Source organism: Arachis hypogaea, chromosome 12, assembly GCF_003086295.3.
Source record: "Arachis hypogaea cultivar Tifrunner chromosome 12, arahy.Tifrunner.gnm2.J5K5, whole genome shotgun sequence".
In the NCBI taxonomy this organism is placed as follows: Eukaryota; Viridiplantae; Streptophyta; class Magnoliopsida; order Fabales; family Fabaceae; genus Arachis; species Arachis hypogaea.
In genome coordinates, this window is record NC_092047.1 from 114378836 (window position 1) to 114395098 (window position 16263).

A 16263-nucleotide genomic window follows, 5' to 3' on the forward strand; every position below is an offset into this window, starting at 1 on the left:
TCATAAACTAGTCTTTCAGTGAAAGGTGAAAGACAAAATTGGGTATCGTATTAATTGACTCTTTGGTGCTCTGCATATAAGTTGAAGACAGCTAATTGAGCTGCATAAGCCGTTTGGGATGAATTTTTGTTTTTGTTTTTGTTTTTGTTTTTATTTATTTATTTGAGGTTAGCTGTTCCATGGTTTTGGAAATTTTGCAACGGTGATGATGTGAATTTGGCTTAGTGGTCTAATTTGTTTTTATTTGTGGGAATGTGTAATGATTTTTTTATTATGTTTTATTATTCATTATGTTATATGTATATTAAAATCAGCCATTAAAATTAATTATTAATATAAAATATATATTAGAATATAAATATACATTAAAAATAAATTAAACTATACATATATTTATATATAAATACATTAATTGTTGATTTTAGTGTATCAATAACATTTTTATTTATTATTTGAGGAGCTGGAATACATGGTGTGAAACTGTGAATTATACACAAAAATTAAGGAAAAATGGAGGGAAAAAATGCTTATATTCTCATTTATCTCTATCTAATTGTATTTTACGAGTTATAATTTTTAAAAATAAATAATTCAATTAAAAATATCAATAAACCAATTTAACACACGAGGTAACTATTAAACTCTAGTAATTAGCAATTGCAATATGTAATTTTAGTTTGTTAAAGAAAAAATAAAGTGAGAATTACCACTAAGCCATTGATTTTTTTAAAAAAATAAACTATTGATTTTGTAATATTGTTTCTTTTATATCATTTTATGGTTAAAAATAATAATTTTTTAGATCATTATTATTATTAATTTTTCCTAAATTTATTTTTAAATTATTAAAAGACAGTTTGATGCACAAGTATCTATCGCATTAATACAAAATTTGAAAAAAAAAACTGTATTTAAAAGGTATAATATATACCGCCTAACTTAATAATTATATCAGTTTTCACAAGTCATAATCTTGAGGTCACATAAATTTATATTTTATGCCATTATACTTTAAATCTTGCTATAAATTATTATTAGTAAAAAAATACTGTCCAAAATATAAAAATGTCTCATTTACAAATTACAACCTTCAAATAAGGTTATTTTCGAAATTTTCTATATTCTTGAATTTTAAATTCTAAAAATAATATTACTTGTCATCATAGGGTTTATGATGGTTATTAGGTATATATTATAATACCCTTTTAAATATGAATCTTTAGGGCAATCAACATTATAAATATAAAGTCTTGATTTACTAGAACACTGATTGTCCATTTTTTTTTTCCCATTTCCATAGCATTAATACATATGTGTTTTCCAATTTAATTTTACAGACCAACAAATAAAAAATGTTATCTTATAAAAAAGAAAAAGGATGGTAAAATATGGTGCTATACTGCTATCACATGAATCTAACCATATCATCATACTATGTTCTAAAGAAGGATGATGTAGAATTTAAAAAAAGAACACATTTTCTTTATCATAAATGGAAAATTTTAATTCAAAATTTTTTCTACAACAAAAGATTATATTTGGTGGAAAGAATAAATACTTTTAAATTACAAAATAAGGATCGTATTGTTATTATTTAATGTATTTTTTTTAAAAAATGTATTGTCTAAAAAATAATAACAATTACTTTTAACAATATGACAGACCTATTTAAGCAAAAGTATCGGTTGAGCTTGGCTTGGAAAAAAAAGGGTATAATTATTTTGTCGGTTTCTACTGAATAATGCAACTGACATTTGGGCATGGCTTGTGCCTTACGGATTCATGAATACATCTATCTTATATAGTTTAATTTCTTCATTTTTTTTCTGTAAAAATTAAATAAGATTTTTCTTAAAGTTTTACGTATAAGGTAGCACAGCTTACATGGTTTGGCCATTTTGATGAAAAAGAATGGGACAGTACAACAGCTTTATATATATAATAATATAATATATCTCTTGCAGGACAGTATGTATTGTATTGTTTGTCGTATTAAGATTTTGTGACATACACATCCCTCAGCTCACTCTTCTTTGTTTTCATTATGGGATTTTTGTATATGCTCCACTGTGTTCTTTTGTCCTTATTATTATTCTTAATTATTTCAAAATATATTTCATGCTATATATGCCTAGCTAGAAATAAATTAGTGTCATGCAGGACGGAGCTTAGTTCAGATAAAGGGTGGTTATGGTCTTTTTAAATTTTTTATAAAAAAATTAGTAGTACTTTTTTAAAAGATAAAAAATTATTCAATTAACTTAAATAATTTACTATGACTTAAAGTACCCAATAGTTTAATAAGCAACACTTCCTTTATCTTTAAATTTAAATATAAAAAATTAGATATTTTTTATTTATTTAATTTAATATTATTTTATATTTTGCTGTTTATTTAATTTAATTTTTTATATGATAAAAATAATAAAATATTCAATAAGTATTAATATTATTGTATTTGTATAAATTGATAAAAAAATTCAATAAATATTATAAATTTTAATATTTGTTCTTCTAACTTCTTATTTACATATTTTACAGGATATATATTCAAATTTTATATAAAATAATAATGAAAAATCAAAGAATTGATGCATTTTTTAAAAAGAAGGCTAATATTTAAGAAGGAGAACATATAATTTTTACAATATCAACACATGTAGATAGTTCTTCTACTTTAATGAATCACGAAAAAAGTGAGATACAACCTTTAAAAGTTCAAAAAGTTACATCTGATGAATTTGACCTTAATTTTTTGGAACGAGACCCTAAAAAACGGCTTTAAATTTAGCAATATCACCCAAATCAGAAAGATGAGATTAGACGAATTTATCTTAAATGAGGTCCATATTAAAAGCATCTTGACAATTATCCTCTATATGGCCCCCAAAAATTTCTTTTCAAGTTCCGCCACCGGTGTCATGACATGCTACTACATCATTTTATTCTTCGACATTCTTATTCATTTCAATGATCCACAGAAAAATAAAATTACATTACAAAAACCTTTACACTACATACTACTTTTATTTAAGAGCCAAGTATTTATGTCAATTATTTAATTTGTCATATATTTATCTGAATTTAAGCTTTCATGAGAAAGCTTTATTTTCTTTGGTGGTTAAGAAATTAAGTATCCATGCTTAAAAGAGATAATTTAATTAAGAGCAAATCATTGAGTAGCCTTGTTTCATCATATATAAAGACAAGTATTCCTTGCATTGGTGAAATATTATTAAATACTTTTTTTTTCGGTGGAGATAGCAATAATGTTACGTTTGCGTTGGTATTTTACATCTATTATATGTCATACATTGTTTAAATAATTATTATAATATTATAATCAATTTTATTTATATATTTATATTATGATATTGCCTTTTAAAGAGATGTCAAAGCTAAGCTACACATATCTAAATAAACTATAAAAAAACTTTCACATGTATCATTTGCATTAATGGATCCAAATAGCCATACCATATTTTTTATTATTTGAAGAATATAAATTTAATATATCTTATTGAAATATAGATAAAATGTCATTAAAAATTTTTAAAATAAAATATTTCAGAAAAATTGAACAAAGATACTAATAAGATTAAGTATATAAAAAAATTAAAAATGTATTAACTTTAATTTTAATTGTATAAATAAAATATGGGAAAATATTTCAGTAGTACATTAGTACTAGGAGCTACTTTCTATTAGCTACCAACTCTAATAAAGTCCTTTAAATCACCCCTATTCAACCCCTACAAATAAGACAAATCTATATGTTCATGTGATGCTTTAAATTTCTGGTTTGTAGTCCCATAACATCAGTTATGTGACGTCTAGTCGCTTATTATTTTTTATGAGAGAGAGAGAGGGGTGTATAAAAAGAAGTGAAGAGAGGTGTGTTTTATAGATATATAAATCGGTGCTTTTGATTTGTTTGTATTATTTTTTTTTTAAAACAAATAATCACAAATTGGAGAGTTTGATTTGTGATTTCAAAAATAAAAAAAATTTTAATGTTAAAATTGGACTGTTTGATTTTTATTTTAAAAAATAAAAAATACAAATAAGACCATTTGATTTGTAGTTTTTTTTTAAACAAATCAGATCCTCCGATTTGTAACTTATTTTTTTCTTCAAACAAATCGAATCGTCAGATTTAAATAAAACACCGTATAAAAAAAATATCTAATCTTTTAATAACAATATATTATACATATATTTAATTAATATAAAAAAAAAATTAGCCACGTCTAGTTTTGTACACAGTCTTTACTTCTTTGTTATTTTCGGCAATAGAGAGTTATTTGAAAAAGAGATTTCTATATTATTTTTTGAAAAAGTATAGGTAATCAACAATATTGATGAACAATATGAATAATAATAAATATATCGAATACTCATTTTATTAGGTGTAAAAATAGTTATTCTAATATTAAGATTTAAGTGGATAATTTAAAAGTGTAGTATATTTTTATTTTATTAGTGGTTATTCATATTATTCAAAAAAATCATTAATTACATTACATTACCCTTATTTTTTTTGTCGTATTTTATTTTGAAAAAATTTATTTATATAAAATACGACTTATAATTAAAAATTTTTTTGTTAAATATGACTTATTTCGATATACCTGTGTATTTTTTGAGATGATGATAATGGTTGCCATTGTTAAATATGGCTTATTTTTTTAATTTATAATTAAAAAAAATCCTTAAAGAATCTATAATTGTTGTCTGTGTATTTTTGTGTATTCCTATGTACTATTTGTAGATTTATATACTATTTGGAAATGATGATAATGGATTAAAATGGATTAAAAATACGGATTTCAAAAAAGTTGAAGAAAGTTCCTCGGGGTTAGGCAAACTCTATATTAAAAGTGTGACGAACTTGCTTTATATAAAAAAAAAATCGTATTTGTAGAATTAAAGTTTAAAAATGATTTTTAAAAAATATAAATTTCTTTTTTTATTTCTAAAAAAAAAAACCATTATTATGGACATATAACGGGAATCATTACTTGAGGAAAAAGATTATGACAAACTTACAAAGTCTTTGTAATGATAGCACATTACATACATTATTTTTTTCCTATTTGAATGATGTTAATTACATAAATAATGTTATTTAAAATAAGTACAATACGTTTTTAATAGAAGGTATCTTTTCGAATTTTCTTCTTCTTTATTTACATCTTAGCAACGAAATTTGCTTTGTACTTAAAGAAATGAAAGTGCTAGCTAGGACATAATTCATTATTAATTATTTGTGCTTAAAAATACGTAGATTATTATGTAAGATTTAAAAATAGGCTATTGTTAACAAATGTTATTACTACAAGAAAAGAACATTTTTTTATATAGAAAATATCAAATAAATATTAATATTTTAAATTTTTATATATTTACTATATTTATAAAAGTAATAATGTTAAATTTTATTCTCTTAAGCAATATTCTTATTATTAGAGCACTTTTTAGCTAAATCATTAAAAAAAATTAAGCATAAGCTCATTCTCTAACATTTTCAAATATGACACTATTATTAAGGGTGAAAATAGGACAAGTCAGACCAGACTTTGTTCTTAACAGATTTAGCCTATCAATCTGTCATGTAGTTAATTGGTTTGAGTCTAACTTGCAGTCTGATGTAGACTTTTTGAAGTACTAAGCCTGATCTGTTATTCAACCTGGTCTGACCTAAAACTTGTTAAAAAGCCTGATAATTTTTTTTACAAAAATAAAAATATTATTTAAAACAACTATTTTTTAATAAAAATATTTATATGTAATATGTCATATTTAATATTTATAAGAATTTTTTAATTTTTAAAGTATTTATAATTAAATATAACAAATTTAAAATATCTCATAATTTTATTAATAATAAAAAAAATTATTTATATATATAATTATGTGTTAACAGGCTCATACGGGCCTGACAGGCCAATAAAGCTAATTAGTGAGCCTGGACCTATAGCTAGCCTATTAGCATATTAAGGCTTTTATAAGAGGCTGAACCTGTGCCTATTTTATAACAGGTTAAGCCAGGCCAAGTTAAACACAGGCTAGGTTGCAAGCTCCTGACAGACGTCTAGCCTTTTTCCACCCTAACTATCATATATATCCAACAAATATGGGTTTAAATAAAAGTGACAAATAATCTTAGAGAAAAGGACAAATAGGTTATTGACATTTTGATCTACAGACGTTTAAGTTTTCGAGGATTTGAAAATACATTTAAGTTCCTGACATTTTCAAAACTTAGACATATCGATTCCTCAAGTTCACTTGGATCTGTCAGACTCAACGGAAAATCAAACGTGACTCTCGTTGTACTGACCTGGTTGATACAGATGCACACATAAGAGAGTTTTTAAAATTGGACAAATTAGACTTAATGATCGATGTGTCCAGATTTTGAAGAGGTCAGGAATTTAAATGTATTTTTAAATCCTTAGGGACTTAATGTCTTTGCGAACCAAAAAGTCAATGATCAATTTATCCTTTCCTCGTAATCTTAAGATAAGCAGCGTCTTAATTTAATAAATATTGCTATGAGTACTTTAAATTAAGATTTTATGAGCAATTCCAAAATGAGAATGTTATTATTTGGAAAATAAATTTAAAACATAGTAAAATTGTTTAAAAAGAAAAAAAAAATTATGGAGATAATATTTTAATCAAAAGCAAGTCCAAAATAAATAAAAAATTGCAATTAAAAGTAAATTTAATTCATTGAAGTATTAAAAAGAAATTTAAGATAAAATCATTGTTAGCTTATCATACCTGCACAACGATTTTAACTTGTTTATGATAAATTATAAATTAAAATCCAATTAGTTCTTTTGAACAAGAAATGAAATGGCTTTAATATAATTAGAGCATTACACATTTAGGCTAGACCTGTTATTTTCACCTAACAAGTTACATTGATTAAGAAATGAGTATAATTGCTAGGTGATTTTTTTTTTTTTCATTTGAAATAGTCATCTATTTACTACAAGAGACACGTCGAATAGCAACAATTTTTATAGGGACTACCACAAAATAGTATATATACCAATAGTTTTAAAAACGTTATAATTTAAGGGGTAGAGATTTGATTTTGCAGCAGTTATAATGAACCACTGGCACAACTGCAGCAAATTAGATAATTGATTTTGCGGTTGTTACAAAACTGTCACTATTTGATCAATAGATTTTAAAAAAACTTGTGACAGTTTTAAACCCGCCACAAATTTATATAGAATTTTTTAAAAAAATGCGACAGTTTTGAACCGCCACAATTTTATACATGGGCAAAAAAAACTGAATAGTTACATTAGTTTAGACCCTTTTTCTTTACTATACCTTATTCTCTTTACAAATTTTTTTATTAAACTTGAGATATTAGTATTAAAGAACACTAAATAAATAATATTAAGGAGAAGTTGCATAATAATATAGAATCAGAAAGATTATGTATTATTTGACTGAAGTATATACAAAAAAATTCCACCAGCAACAAAAACAACAGTAGTAAATGAGAACAGTATAGTAAAATTGTTTTGAAAAAACTCTTAAAAAAAAAACAGAAGAGCAAGAAAGCAAAAGAAAAACTACAAAACCTATAAGGGTATGCGTACTATAAGTGTCATTTAAAACACAATTTCTACCATTATTAAAGGAAAAATAAAGAAAAATTACTGACAAACAATCAAAAATCTTAGAAGTTGCATACAATCTCAGGCTTTTTTACTTATATACGCACGAAAAATTCATTTATTCCCAAAATGCGCATAAGTGAAAACTGTTCTCAAAATGCGCAGCTCCATTTCATACATGGCGGCCACGAAATGGATTTCAACACCATTTCAGGCTAGGTGCCCACGAAATGGGAGCACCATGTCAGGTACAACATGCACGAAATAGAGATCCCATTTCATGGGTGGCAGGAACGAAATGGATAGACCAAATCAGGGACGACAAATGCGAAATGGACAAACCAAGTGTGTGTTTGGATTTACGTTGATCAAACTGGAGTATGAATAAAAGTGATTTTTTTAAATTGATTTTGAGTAGAAGTGAGTTTGTGCCAACATGATTTATGTTTGGCAATTTTTACCAAAATTTATTTTGATAAAATAAATATTGTTTGGATAATATTAGTTAAAATCAGTCCTAGATAAATAATTAATTAATTAATAAAAAATATAATATTAAATTATAATATTATTTTTTTAAATATATTTAATTTTTTTATATTTTTTTAGTATTTTTTATATAATATTTTTTATAGTATTCTATTTTAGTATATTATAATTTTTTATTATTATAATAAAAATTAATATTTATTTATAAAATTAAAAATAACATATAAAAATTGACAAATTTTTAAGTATTTTTTATATTAAAAATTAATATTTATTTATTAAATTAAAAATAATATATAAAATAACATATTTTAGTACTTTTTAAGTACTCTTAATCATCTTATTTTTATTATTATTTTAGATTTTAATTTTTTATTTGTTATATTTTATTATTATTTATAATTAATTTTTTATTTAATTTATCATTTTTAATAAAAAAATAATACATATTATAAAAAATTAAAATAGTAAACAGTGCACAAAAATTAGAATAATTGTTTTAATACTCTCAATATTTTTTATTTAAAAAAATTATGAAAAAATCAATAATAACTAGTAACAAATCTAAATGTACGTTGAGTAAATGCAGAAGCTATAATTTATTGCTTTCTAGCGTGTTCAGAAAAGAAAAGTTGCCAAACATCAAATAACAGCGTTCAAAGTACTTAACCGCACTTTTATCCTCTTCAACGTGTTTCACAAACACACCCTAAATCAGTTAGAATATGCAAAGAAAAAGTATTGATAAACTGTATACCCACTAAAGTTATGCAAAGATTCACTAAGAATATTTTCTCCTATGTTAGAACTTAGAACTTAGAACTATGTTGGTAATTAACCTTTCTTGTTTATCCTTTTATTATATTTCATAATTTGTCTCATTGAGCACTCTTGTTTAATGATAAAAAATTTTTGCCATCTTGTATAGCAAATTGTGAAGAAGGAAAAGAACGAAGCCAGTCACTTGTTGGGCCATTTCGTGGCTGGCTCCTCGGAGGTCTGCATTTCGCAGGTGTCAGGGACGGATTGGGCCACTTCGTGGATGCCCCATCTGAGATGCTCCATTTCGTGGTTGCCTGGCTTGATATACAGCCTCTGACATGCACAGGTCCGCTTCTCTCCATTTCGCGTGGAGCAGGATGGAAATGGTGGGTTAAACCATTTTGTGGGTGCCTCAGTTAAAATGGAGCTGCGCAATTTGAGAACTCTTTACATAGATGCGTATTTTGGGAATAAATGATTTTTTCTGCGTATATAGGTAAAAAAGCCTACAATCTCATGTCAAGCTCTTGAAAATAATTATAATAAAGGAATATAATTTAAGTGGTTAAGTAGAGAACTAGACAAGTAACTATTTTCATCTTTAATATGCAATATAAAATTATTGTAGTTGCCAAACAAGTATGACATGAACTCACCAGCTGTATCAATCATGTCATCGACCATGACGGCTACCTTTTCTTTTACATCACCTATCAAATTCATCACCTGCAAATAAATTTTACCAATCAGAATGCTACCAATCAGAATGCTTTAAAGGTATAATCTGTTTGATTCAAAGGAACAAAATATATGAAATAAACATAGATAATTTCATTCAATGCTTTATTAAGAATGGTTAGAAAAATGGAAAAGACAAGCACACTACACACATAAAAAATTGACATACTATATGCTTTGTAACTTTTCAAGGTGTACCGACAATGACTTCATTGACATAATGGCAAAACAACACGTTAAGGCTATGCTCATGAAAACACATAATAGGATAGTGACTCCCCCAACGTTCTCTAAAGGTAAGTTGTTACTTGGTACTCTTTTATTTAATATTAACATAATACTTAGATAATACCAATCAACAAATTTGCTAAATAAGAAATTATACCTCATTGTTTTATCTGAGTAGATACCAACTAAAAGAAAATCTTCAAACTTCCTAGCCCACTTAAAAATCTAAAAGAGTAGTGAATAACAGAAAATAATAAGTCAATAAAAAAATATCATCCATGAGTATTAGCTGAGATAGTGTCTTTGGAAGAATAAAATTTGAAACTTGATTAAAATACTATGAAACTTTTATGGACTTTAACATGCCCTGCATGGAACAAATCAAATGCCCTATCAATGTATACAATTCAAGTATTCGCTCCGGTCTCCTGAAGTTAGATGAAATGGCAATGGATTATCCTAATAAAAAAGTTTCTCACAACATTATAACACAGACAAGTATCACCATTCACAAAAATTTTGCAAAGATAAAAATGTTCCATGTTTTGAAGATTAGTGATAATTCATAATGTTAGAACTTGTCTCTGAAACTATGATAGACACCCTTTATGTCTCCTCTTCGTAGAAAATTGCCAATATATAAAAAATACCATGAGGCCAATGATATATCAAAACCAATGTGTTACATCAAGTAGATCTCCAAAAATATCAATATACTTTGCAATGGGGAATTAGGAATCCTAAAGATAGGATCTTTAAGCTGCAATTTCAATTTGAAGTCGAATGCGGAAGCGTGTGGTGTTGTGTTATGATGTGAGCAAGAAGGATTTGTGAGAGAGGTTCCAATAGGTAGAGAGGAGATTAATGGACATCCGCTAAATTGTTGCGTCCAAAAAATTGCCGACCTAACTGTCGCAGTCTTTTTATTTAACGGCGGTTATGTAAATCGACGTCAAATGGCTGTCGCAATCCTCTGCCTGTGTTGTAGTGAATTAATCCTTCTAAATCAAAGAAGAAATTACTTTAATCATAAAGGCGATATTTGTATTGTTGATATATACGAAATACTAAAATAAAATATACAGAAATATAAAACTATATTTAATAAATAAGATATGAATATAAATATTATATTTTTAAATATTAAATTATATCTATTTTAACATGAAAATATAAAAAATATTAATAAAAAATATAATTTTTTTATTATTTTTATTTAGATTTTTTATAGTTATATTTTTATCATTATATTTTTTTGTATTTTGTAAAAAAAAAAAGAAGTGATAAATAATTATTAAAATAGGATAAATAAGATAAAATAAAATGAAGTTACAATAGAACAACAGATTAACTTAAATATTAACGAAGGACATTTAAGAATTAATAATAATAAAATAGGTGTAGTATTATGTCACGTTTTTTTACATACTCTAGTGTTATTGTATTGACTTTTGGACTTATTTAATTTATAGTTGTCAGAACCGAATCGATAATTAAACCAATTAGAGTACTGGTTTATTAATTTGTTAGTTCAACCGATGAATTATTAGTTGAACCGACAGAACCGGTCCTACATAAATAAAAAATATAAAATAGTCTAAAACCTAATATATATATATATATTTAAAAACAATCAAGTTTCAACAAATTATAATCAACAAGTTATAATCTAATTATTATTAAATAAGTATATAAAATTCTAGTATTTTTTCATAATAAAGATTTTTAATTTTATTTTTATATTAAAGTAAATATTTTTTATTTTAATAACTAATTAATTAGTTTATATTTATTATATTATTATATATTGGGTAATTATAGGGTACAGATTGGAGGATACAGATATTCTCCTTAGAGTTATCTGATGGTGACAGGTGTCCAGGGGGAGCCCGCTTCTGACTGTTCGCTGAAGTGAAGCTTGCACGAAGCCGAGTAGCTGTGCTTGGACGCGAGGAAATTGGCTCCGTTTGAAAAGGAGGTGCTGTGCTTGGAAGGGGGAATTGGGCCTGGCTGAATGGACTACATACAAGGCCTTGGATAAAAGTGGGCTGTGGGAGAATCATGATTGAATGGGTGGGATGGTTTCAGAAAGTAAGTAATGGGTATATGACCCCTTGATCCGAGAAAAAAAATAAATAAATAAAAGATTGCATAACCCAATTGAAGGCAGGGAAAAAAAAAGGGAAAGATTATATGCACCTGAAATTTTTTGGTGACCACTGAAGCCCTACTTTATTAAGGAGGCAGTAGTTGTTTTGGATAATTTTATATAATTTAAAAAGTAATGAATAAAGATATGATTGAACTATTAAATATCTGAGTAGGCACTACTGGATTAATAGTAAAAGTATAATTCATACAGGGTGTGTTTGAAAATCCGTTGTAAGAGAAGAAGCACGTTTAAATTTTTTGAAAGCCTTAACTTTTGGTTCGTCAAATTTTTTTCCTCATGAAAGCAGAAGTGATTTTGCTGCCCAAAATCACGTTTACAAGAAGCAACTATTTTTAGCTTTTGCGTTTTCTTAAAGTGCTTTTAGCTATAGATACTAACCATCTATTTACCTTTTTTACCAACTTCATCCTTTATATATGTTATTGTATTAATTTATAAAATTCTTGTTATTTCTATTTATATGTGCTCTATTTTTTTATTATTTATTATTTTTTTTAAATGTTTGTTTGACATTATACGCCTAGTTGTGATTTTTGTATATTAGGTTTGTTATTATCTTTTTATAATATGATTTATTGATTCTATTAAGTAAAGTAAATTAAACAAAAAAATAACTGTAAATAATAATAATAATAATAATAGAAAATTATGACATACTAAAAAAAGAGTACTAAAAATATATTATATAAAAAGATCATCAAGAACTTTTAGATTTGTTTCAATCACTGTAAAATAATTATTTAATTTTTTTTATCATTTTCAGTACTCTCCTTTGTAATTGTAATTATCGTATACTATGTTTTAGTGTAATTTTTTATAATACAGATAATGATTCCAGTAAAAAAGATAAATTAAATAAAAAAATTAATCATAGATAATAATAAAATCATAAACATTGGATTTCAAATTAATATTAAAAATAAAATTATTGAGAGTATTAAAAATAGAGTTCGATGTAAAAAAATACTAAAGTAACATTTAATACTTAAAAAATGTAACATATTTGATTAAATATTCTTTTATATATATATCTAAAATTTATAATTTTTTATTTAAAAATATATTATGTCTATTTTAGATGTTATTTTTATTTTAGTAAGTAAATATTAATTTTATTATAAAATTAACTAATAAAATCAATTTAAATATCTAAATTGAAATAATAGGACAATATAAAAAAAATTTAAGTTGATGTCCATTTTAGTAATTTTTTATCTAAAAGTGATTTTAAATGGTATAAGCCAAACAACATTTATTTTACTATAATCTATTTTGATACAAAAATTACCAGACATAAATCACTTTAACACAATCTTACTTTTGATCAAAATCAAATTTGCACAATCAATTTTATGCAAACTCCTGTTTGCAAACTGTAATCCAAACAGACACGCAGTATCGAAAAAATGTTGAGATGTAAAAATATGTTGAAGTGAATACAGTTTAGCTGCACGTTAGATATGTTGATTCTATTTATATGTTAGAACGTTGACTAAATAAGATAGTGACAGATTCAAATATGTAAGTATACCGGTTGGCGATATACTGATTGAACGCTGTATAAGACGGCTATTTTTTTTCAGGTATGGAAGTAAGAGTAGTGATATAATGAAACACTATAATTTTTGGTATTGTACGAAATTGCGGAAAGGTATAGAAATCGGACTGTCCAATTAGTGAACCTCAATTTCTTTTAATTTTTTTAATGCAAATCGGACAGTCCATTTTGTGTACCTTCTACTAATTGGACGCTTCGATTTCTGTACCACTACAAATCGGACGAGCCGATTTCTGTACTTCTAAAAAATCGGATGGCCCGAATTCTATTTCTCTAATTAAACGGTTCCACCTTTGAGAATAACACCCATCAATCCACATTTTTATAAAACACCATTGTAACTCCAATATAAAAAACAAAAACTTCATGCAAGACTTGTCTCGGGTGTGCCGGTGTAGGGTTTGTTGACTTCTAACTGTTACTATTAATTAGAAGAAGGCAATAGGACGAGCCACTTTGTTTAGTGTACATGTGGGTATGCCTTGGTAGTGGATAAAGTGTTGGTAACACGTAGATTGTAAAGTCAGCTAGCAGTTTGTTGTGATGCTCGTCCGAGGGCGGAGCGAAAATTCTGAAGAGCTATGCGGATCGGTCCGGGGCAGGAAGGAGTTTTTCGATTTGGTCAAAGGTTTCAAAAGAGTGCAAGACGTAATAACGAGGAAAACCGAAGTCCAGTTACATGAATAATGCATATGATGGCTTCATCCTTACGGGTTAAAGTAAACCATAAGAGGCAGCACGTCGATTACAATCCGTACGCAGGAGATTCATGAAGCCTGAGTGATGAAGTGCCAAGTTTGAACCTCAACGCAGAAACCCAAAATCGTAGCTGTTAAAATGAAAGACCGGTGCGGTAACCAGTTACAAGGCGGTCGGTTGATAGGGGACCGTACGTCGGTTGATGCACTTGTGGGTCCTGGATGCAAATTAGGAAGACCAGAGCCCATAGGTTTCAAACCCTAAACCAGGGACACTTATGTTCGATTTGACCAGTTAACAACCAGGAGGACTGATGGATCAAGCAACAATGGTTAATTAATTGGCTTAGTTAGCCAAACAGAAAAGAGTGTTTTGGTATTCAAAGAGTTTTAAGAGTGACTTCAAAAGATAAGAAGGCTGGGACGCAAAGTAAATAAGTTGAAGATAAAATATACGAGAAAACAGTTAAGACTTCAGAATTTTTTATTTTCCGGAATGTCCTTTTTTATTAACTATTTTAATCACGCAAGATTTAAATCATGGCAAACTATATGTGACTAGACCCTAATTCCTTTGACCTTCATAGTCTCTTCTAAAATTCATTAACTTCCAATTTCTTGGTCAACTAATTCCAATTAGAAGCTGCATGATCAAATTCCAGTTTATATGTCACAAAAATCCTAATTATCCAAAAAATAAGAGGATTATATGTCACGCATCCCGTTAAATCCAGATAATTAAAATTTAGGAGAAATTGTTTTCAAGTTGTTGTTCAAGTAAAGAGCTTTTCCAAGTTATACAACAACTCAATTAGAAAGAGGGTCATACTTCCGTTCCACCCAAGCGTTCACAAGATAAAGAACGATAACAACTCTTGAAATATAAATCAATTCATGAATTAGAATAGAAAAAAAATAATAGTATCAATCCATACATTAGATAGAGTTCCTAAACTTAACAGTGGAGGTTTAGTTGCTCATGGTTCAGAGAGAAAATAAGGATTAAGGTAAATTGGGCTTGGGTGGAATGAAAAGTTAACTAATGGAAGTCAATGGAGTGTAATCCTAGAAGAGAAGTTTCTGTTCTTGTTTATATGTAATCCTAAATAATTTAAAATCTAATTTTTTTAAAACAAAATAATATCTATTCCTATTTTAAAATAAAAATTAAATCTAAATCAGAATTAATTGAATAATCCGCGCCTTGTAACATGGGGATCACTTGGCTTCGCTGGAACCACGCCTAACTTGCAGCCTTGGCAGAGTTGATGGAAGAGAAGTATGGATGATATGGGTTTGACCTAGAAGTAAATTGTTCACACGTGTCATAATTTTTAAATCTTAAGCGCGACATGATTCGCTATTCCTTATAATTTTCTTATGATAACTTTTATGAAAATAAAATGTAGAAAAATATTATGAGAACTTTTAAAAATGATTTCCCAAAAGGTAACACGAAACTAACCTCTGTAATTTATCTGTAGTTATTGTTTTATTATTGTTTTCATTTTTAAATATAATTAGTTAGAACTATTTTCACTAAGATAATTTTTTATAATTATTGTTTATTTTCAGTGTTGTTATTTTAAAATAATTTTAGATGTTAACGTCGATTTTATTCTTAACTTATTCTAATTTTTGAAAATAATTTTCTACAATGACGCTTTTTTGTTTTTTTTTACGAGAATGTTAATGTTTTTTTCTTTCACAATTTCAAATACCTAATACCAACATGAAATATTTTTTATACTTGTGTCTAAAAATTGATATAAAAAAAAAGAAATAACTGGCGTTGGTATTTCATCGGTCAAATAACATCATCCTAGTGCGTGGCTATGCATAAAATGGTTGCATGCTTTACCAGGTGATGTCCAAAGTAGGTTGCCACCCGGGTAGACTCGCGCGCAGACGTCTCGGGTGCGGCATAAGCTTCCGCTACAGTTGCATTTGCGTTGCGGGTGAAGCCATTCA